Source organism: Micromesistius poutassou (assembly GCF_964030765.1).
Source record: "Micromesistius poutassou genome assembly, chromosome: 2".
Taxonomy (NCBI): domain Eukaryota; kingdom Metazoa; phylum Chordata; class Actinopteri; order Gadiformes; family Gadidae; genus Micromesistius; species Micromesistius poutassou.
The window spans coordinates 4,463,345-4,470,844 of record NC_140272.1 but is presented as its reverse complement, the minus strand read 5'-3'; the positions used below and the strand labels follow the sequence as shown (position 1 = coordinate 4,470,844).

Genomic DNA, 7,500 nt, shown 5'->3' with positions numbered 1-7,500 from the left:
AAAGCCGGGACCAGAACAGATCTGTGCTGTGCTCTGGGCTGGTTCCTCTGTCCTTCCAGTAGGATCAGGATATCCAGTGTTCCACTAACTCTAACACTACATCCTCAGATCACTCACAGCGGCAGTGTCATCGTTTTGATCCTTTATAGATGTGTTTTCAATCCTTTTTTTTTTTTACTGAATACAGTTGATGGAACAAACGTGAACCATCTCCACACCAACGCACGTTTTTCTTCTGCTCAGGGCTGCTGGTTTACACGTTTTTTACCTGAGGTTGTAATCATTAAATGGTTTAAACCTCACCGTATATGAGTTCTGCTTGTGTCTGTGTCGTCATGCTTTGTTCCGAGTGTTTCATGGCCTCCAGGTTAACGAAGAGGAGAGAGGAAGAGGGGGAACTCTGCGCACTGAGGGGGTCTTTGGGTTTGATGAAGATGTGTTTGGAAAAATATCAGGGTTCCCTTTTTTATACAAGGTGTAGTTTCAAACTAATGTCTGACTTTTAATGATATTCAAATGTATTCGGCTACCTCTGTCTCGTGTTCTAGTCATGTTTCAACAAAGGAATTTTGTCACAACAATATGTACTAGACTGTCATATTAAAATATTCATATATACTAAGACGGCTATTGTTTTTTTTCTTCCTTTCTTTCTTTGTGAGAAATAAACACAATCGAATTAAATTAGTTAAATCTATCGATCAATAACTCAAGACCTAACCGGATCTTTTGAGTGTAATGATTTCATCGGTCCGCTAGGGGGTGCTCTGTAGCGGTACTTGGAGCCCATCTGAAGGGCGCACATCGCGGCCTCACCGCGGCGGGCCGGTGCTGTTTCCCGGGGGAGTGTTCCCGACCCTCCCCTCCACTGACAGCAGCGGTTGTGTTTATAACGTGAGGAGAGACGCGACGGGGATGCTTCAGGTTATCCACACTTACGACCGTAACACTTTCCGACGACTCCTTGACTTATCTTCGTCTGCTTTTGGGGAATGCGTAGGTTATTAGAAGAGACCGAGTGACACAGAAAAGGTAAGTTATTGAAACTTATTTAGTCATGAGAAACTTTATTGTTGTGTTGAAAGCGGTGTAACAACATCCATTGTAATGGCTGATGAAGTTTAAACAAGGAAAACGGTCCGATATTTATATACGCACTGTATATAATAATATATATTTCCACATTTAACATAGGCCTACGTTGTTTCTTGGATAACACGGTTTGATGATGCGCGTTTTATTTGCGTGTAGTGTGATTAATAATTATAAATTGGCTTTGATGATTTATTCTATTTGTTTTATTCAAGTTTTTATTTAGTTTCGCTCCATCTGTCTTGCTGTGTTATAATATTCATGGAATTTAAATCAGTCCTCACTAACAGACTGTGGAAGGTTTATTTACTCTGGTTTATCTCTAAGAACCACTTGTAGATCGGGGTCAGTGACACGCGTTACACCGAGAACTATTCGAGCCTATCTCACGGTATGGTAATATGGTATGAGCTCATTAGCATATATACTGCGATATCCTGCTCTCTTCTCCTTTCTCCTTTCTGTCTCTCTTCGTCGCTTTTATATTCTCCTCTGTTCCTCTTCTGATATCATCTCTTCCCTTCTCCTCTCCTCTCCTCTCCTCTCCTCTCCTGCCTCTCCGCCTCTCTTGTCCTCTCCACTCATCTCCTCTTGTCTCTCCTCTCTCCTCTCTCCTCTCTTCTCCTCTCCTCCCCTCCTCCCCTCCTCTCCTCTTCTCTCCTGTCCTCTCTCCTCTCTCCTCTCCTCTCCTCGCCTCTCCTCTCTCCTCTCCTCTCCTCGCCTCTCCTCTCCTCTCCTCTCCTCTCCCCTCCACCCCTCCTCTCCTCTCCTCTCCTCTCCTCTCCTCTAATCTTCGTTCCTTGATAGTCTTTATCACTGTGTTGCTCCGGTGGGCGTCTTGGCTCCTCATGCAGATTCCAGCGCCCTGCCAGAGGAGAACACACTCAGCAGGTGGTCTGATGGAAAACCCTGGAACGCAATGAAATAGGCCAGCAGGAGATTGAGATGTGTGTGTGTGTGTGTGTGTGTGTGTGCGCGTGTGTGTTTGTGTAGATGCTGATAGGAACACCATGCAGTGACACACACAGCTTTGGAGGTACAGTGGTAATACATAGAGGTGTGTATGTGTGTGTGTGACATTAAAGATGATATATCTGTTATACTCGGGGGAGTGAGATGCACTAAACTCCAGAACGTATCTTCCTTCGTCGGCCCAACAGTCTTTATTTGTTCCATTTTCAGTACAGGAAGTCCTTCAAATGATTCTGTACAGCACAAACACTCTGTTACCGACTGTCTCTGTGTGTGTGTGTGTGTGTGTGTGTGTGTGTGTGACCATGAGTAACCTCCTCCGATTGTCTGGCTTTCCTGTTTTTGCCCCCCCCATCCCCCCCCACCAATACAATCTGTACGCAAAGCCACTGTTTCCTGCCCTGTGTGTATGTGTGTGTGTGTGTGTGTGTGAGACGTGTGTGTGTGTGTGTGTGTGTGTGTGTTGGTGTGTATTGGTGTGTGGATGTGTTGGTGTGTGTGTGTGTGTGTGTGTGTGTGTGTGTGTGTGTGTGTGTGTGAGAGTGTGTGTGTTGGTGTGTGGATGTGTTGGGGTGTGTGTGTGTGTGTGTGTGTGTGTGTGTGCATGGGTTGGAGTGTGAGCGTGTGTATGTGTTGGTGTGTGTGAGTGTGTGTGTGCGTGTTGTTTTCCTGCTCATATTGTGTCTCCTTTCATTCGTATGAATGACCACACAGTTGTACCAGAGAACAGAGTGACGTCAACACACCCCCCCCCCCCCAGACAGACAGACCCCCCCGGACAGACACACCCTCCCGGACAGACAGACAGCCCCCGGACAGACACATGCTGGGGTCTCACGCTTTAAGAAACCAGTCAGAAAGACAGGTTGAATATAAAGGCAGCAATAGAGGAAGAAAGAATAGAGGAATGAAGGGAGGAAAGGTGGAAAGAAAGAAAGAATGAAGAACAGAAAGAAAGAAAGAGACTTTCAAGAACAAAAGAAAGGAAGACAGACTGAAAGTAAAGGAATTAAATAACAAGAGAAGGAAAGGATGAAGTGAGAAACCACTGAAAGTAGGTAAAGAAACAATGAAATAAATAAAGACCAGCAGACCAGACCGGTACATTAGAGTACAGTAGAGTAGAATGGATCAGAGATAGAGCCTTTAAGGCTCAGTCCTGATCGCAGCGACCCGGGTTTGATTCCCGCCCGTGGTCCTTTGCTACATGTCCTCTCTCTCCCGTACCGCTCTGTCTATCTCACTCTATCATAAAGCATAAAAATGAAAAAAAAAGTTGAGAATGTTGATGGGCTATGATATAGTAGAGTAGAAAACATCTAGATCTAAATAGAGTAGAGAGTAGAGTGCAGTACAGCACAGTACAGCACAATACAGAGTAGAGGAAGAATATAACATGACATTTTATTTTTAAGTGGCTGCAAATACAATAAATTGCTTCCAGAAAAGTGTCCTGTTGTTGGTGTGTATGTGTGTGTGTGTGTGTGCGTGCGTGTGCGTGTGCATGTGTGTGTGTGTGTGCGTGCGTGTGCGTGTGCATGTGTGTGTGTGTGCGTGTGCGTGTGTGTGTGTTGATGCTGTACTGGCACAGATGTTTTCTGTAAAGAAAAACAGGATTTTGCCTTCAACAACAAACAACACAGAGACAGGAAGTCACTTTGTGACGATCAACAAACTGAAAGATGAAAACTGTGCCAACTCACATTCACCTGCGTAGCCTATTCAGTCCTCTCTCCTTCCTCCCTCCCTCCCTCCTTCCTCTCTCCTTCCTCCCGGAACAGTTACGCATTTATCATTGACTTCTTTCTATCTATTCTTGTATCGTATATGAAACACATCTTTAGTCTCTAGAACATTCTGTTCAATGTGTAATACAGTAACTCAATCTGAAACATTCTCACACCATATCATACACAGGGACACAGTTCTCTTGTCTGCATTCGATACAGTACACACGCACACACTCGCAAGTGCACCCACACATACACACACACACGCACACACATGTACACAAACAATCACATGTTTGTTTGTTAGCTTGCTTGTTTATTATTTGATGGAAACAAAATAGAAAGTTAGCCCGGTTGTTTAATTTATTTGGAAAGAGAGAGAGTGAGAGATGGAGAGAGAGTGAGAGTTGGAAAGATGAACAGAGTGAGAGATAGAGAGAGCAAGTTGGTAGAGAAAGAGATAGAGAAAGAATGGAGAGAATCAGAGAGTGAGAGATGGAGTGATGGTCAGAGTGAGAGATATATAGAGAGAGATGAAGAGAGTGAGAGCTGGAGAGAGAGAAGGCTATGGAGAGAGTGACAGAGGTACTGTGTGTTGGTCCATGTGTTTTGGTCCACTTGTTTAACTCATAACTGGTGATATTTCAACCCAGTGAGAATACATCTCTGTTGTTATTACAGGAGTAAATATTTTATTATATCTATGAGGACCTCTGCGTGACGATTAATTTCTGTTTTACCCCCCCTCTCTCTCCCTCCCTCTCTCTTATATCCTACTCTAACTCTTACCTTTTATCACACTCCTCTCCTTTTGTTCCATCTCTCTCCTCCTTCTCTCTTCCTCTCTTTATCACTCTATATCCTGTATATCTTTCTCCCTCCCTCATTACATATCTCTTCTCCCTCCCTCTCTCCCTAACTCTCTAATATATATGTCCCACACCACACTCCCTCCCTTTTTCTATATATCTTACCCTCTCCCTTTCTCTTTCCCATTCATTCTCTCTCTCTCTCTCTCTCTCTCTCTCTCTCTCTCTCTCTCTCTCTCTCTCTCTCTCTCTCTCTCTCTCTCTCTCTCTATTTCTCCCTCTCCCCCTCTCTCCCTCTCTATCCCACCACTCTGGGGGTTGAAGTGTTGGTAGAGAGACTATCTCTCTCTCTGGGGGCGAGAGTTATTTACTTTTTATGGAGATGTTGGCTGTACTCAGAGCCTTGGGGCTGTTCCATCTCAGATAATCTCCTGTCTGCTGTCACGCTCCACCGGGCGCAGTGCAGCAGATAAAACCCTAAACTTCTCCCATTATCTCCTCCTAAATTACCGGGATTAGCCCGGATAAAGCAGAGCTATCAGCACGAGGCTAGCACACCTCTATATGGCTGCACGAGACCGGGGGAAACCGGCTAATATGCCGTCGTTAAAAGTAGAAATAAGCTTGAGAATGGGAAAGAGGGAGAGAGAATCATCTAGACTCTACAGTGAGTGTGACTTGCTGTGCCTGGGTCATTAAGAGGGTAATTAGATAACAAGTTCTCATTTGTCAGCAGAAGCAGCTGCAGCAGATCTCTTTGTTGGAGCCCAGCTGGGCCGACGCAGGGAGACACCGTCCGTAACTCATCTGAGCGGCCCGTTAAATGAGCATGAATCAAAGCAGCCAGCACCTATATCTCACAGAGCTGCTGCTGCTTCTGAGGCGTGTTGGAAGGAAGCCTGTGTAAACAGGGAGAGTTTGAACGCGCTGGACTTTGTGAGGTTTGTTCTGGAAACTCTTGGAGATGGACCGGCCAGGGAGATTACGACGGGAGATGTTTTAGATATGAAGTCGTAGACACGTTGAGGCGTGCAGATATTTTAATTATCAAAACAATTTCCCTAACTTATTATTCTACACTGATACTTAACATGGTGTTCCCAGTTACTCAAGACATTGTTTATTGGTTCTTATTTGAACTTTCTCACTTCTTGGTGTAAGAGAACAGAAAAAAAAAAATAATAAAAATAAAATAAATCCTCTCCCTTTTCTCTCCTTTCCTCTCCTCTCCTCTGCTCTCTTCATCCTCTCCTCTCCTCTGCCCCCCTCCTTTCCTCTCCCGTTCTCTCAGTTCAGTTCAGTTTTTTTTTGTCATTGTTACAGTTACAGAATAACAACAAAATGTTGTTGGAGCAAAACACAGGCATGTAGTTTTAGTTGTCCACCACTTTATACATTTATACATAATTGAATCCCCATGAATCAATTAATTAATCACCCAGTACTTCACACTTAACTACTCATAAATCTCATAAATACCCCATAGACTCCACATAACCAGTAAAGTGCTTAGTGCAATAAATAAATAGATGGATACATCTGCTGGGGGTGGGGTTGTTGAGTGTTTTGCAGCAATGCAAAGTCCAGGTCACAGTTATGGAGGTGTATGGGAGGCAATTATGTCACAAAGGGGTGTCCAATGGGGAGTGAGGGGGCAGACTGACTGCAGCCTGACTGCATGGGGGTATAGGCTGTTGGCCAGCCTGCTAGTTTTGGCCCTGATGGACCAATATCTTCTCCCAGAGGGCATTGGTTGAAAAAGGTGATGTGCTGGATGTAGATTGTCCCGGAGGATGTTTTTCACTTGGCGCATGCAGCGGGAGGTGTACACAGTCGCGATGTCTGGAAGGATGACCCTAATGATCTTCCCTGCGGCTCTCACCACTCTGCGTATGGCCTCCTTCTCTGCGCTGGTGCAGCCGGAAAACCACACCAGTAACCCATAGGTCAGCACACTCTCCACTGCACAGTGGTAGCAGTTGACCATGAGTCTCTGGGGCAGTCTCGACCATCTCAGCTTCCCGAGGAAGTATAGAGGCGTTGTTGGGCCTTTGCCGTGGCAGAGGCGATGTTTCTCCCCCATGACAGGTCCTCCGACACAGTCACACCTAAATACTTAAAACTAGAGGCCCTCTCCACCACCTCATTCCCAATGAGGAGTGGGGAGTGGCTCAGTTGTCCGGTCTTACGAAAATCCACAATTACTTCCTTTGGTTTCTTTTGGGCCAGGTCGGTGTTTTAGGTGTTGAGCGCCAGGTTGTTGCTGCTGCACCATGCTCTCCCTTCTCCTCCTCTCCTCTCCCCTTCAGTCCCCTCCTCCCCTCTCCGCTTTTCTCCTCTCCTCCTCTCTCCTGTGCCCTCCCCTTCTCTCCGATCCTCTCCTCTCCTGTCCTCCTCTCCTCTCATCACATCACATCCATGAACCCATGTTATCTCCAGCCGTGTTTTTCCACGGTCCACCCACGGCGGCGCGCTCACTGCGGGGCGAGGTGCGGCCTCACGTGATTAATACGCTTTATTTACCCCGGCCCACTTCTGGGGGATCGGAGGAAGCATGTAGCCGACCCCGACCCCGGGCTGGAGCCCAGCCGCCGCCGCCGCCGCCGCGGGGTTAATGACTCGGCTCCACGCCGGTGGTAGTTCAGGAGGCGGGGCTCTGAGGACCGGCCCGGCCCGTTAATACATCACCAGGGAGGAAGCTCCCCACCCAGGAGCCCTCTGGGCGAGGACGGAGGGGAGGGATGGGGGGGGGGGGATGTGATGATGGCCGGGTTGGAGATGATGAGGGTGGTGGAGATGGAGATGGTTGAGGGAGCCGATCTTGTTAGTAGAGGACATGGAGATAGTTGTGGAGGTGGAGGTAACGTTTGGGTTGGTGGTGGTGGTGATGGTGATGG

General features: G+C 46.7%; 2 protein-coding genes across 2 annotated transcripts in view; both read left to right on the top strand.

Moving 5' to 3' along the window:
* ssuh2.1 (ssu-2 homolog, tandem duplicate 1) overlaps positions 1–505 on the top strand; it is a 10,024-nt gene extending 9,519 nt beyond the window's left edge. Inside the window, exon 12 of the mRNA XM_084464456.1 lies at positions 1–505. This exon is cut by the window's left edge and continues 1,330 nt beyond it. The gene's annotated coding sequence lies outside the window, so the exon portion shown is untranslated.
* A 401-nt stretch (positions 506–906) lies between these two features.
* The window catches only part of LOC311339296 (semaphorin-3D-like), a 48,074-nt gene continuing 41,480 nt past the window's right edge, over positions 907–7,500 (top strand). Inside the window, exon 1 of the mRNA XM_084464678.1 lies at positions 907–1,032. The gene's annotated coding sequence lies outside the window, so the exon portion shown is untranslated. The remainder of the gene's footprint in view (positions 1,033–7,500) is intronic.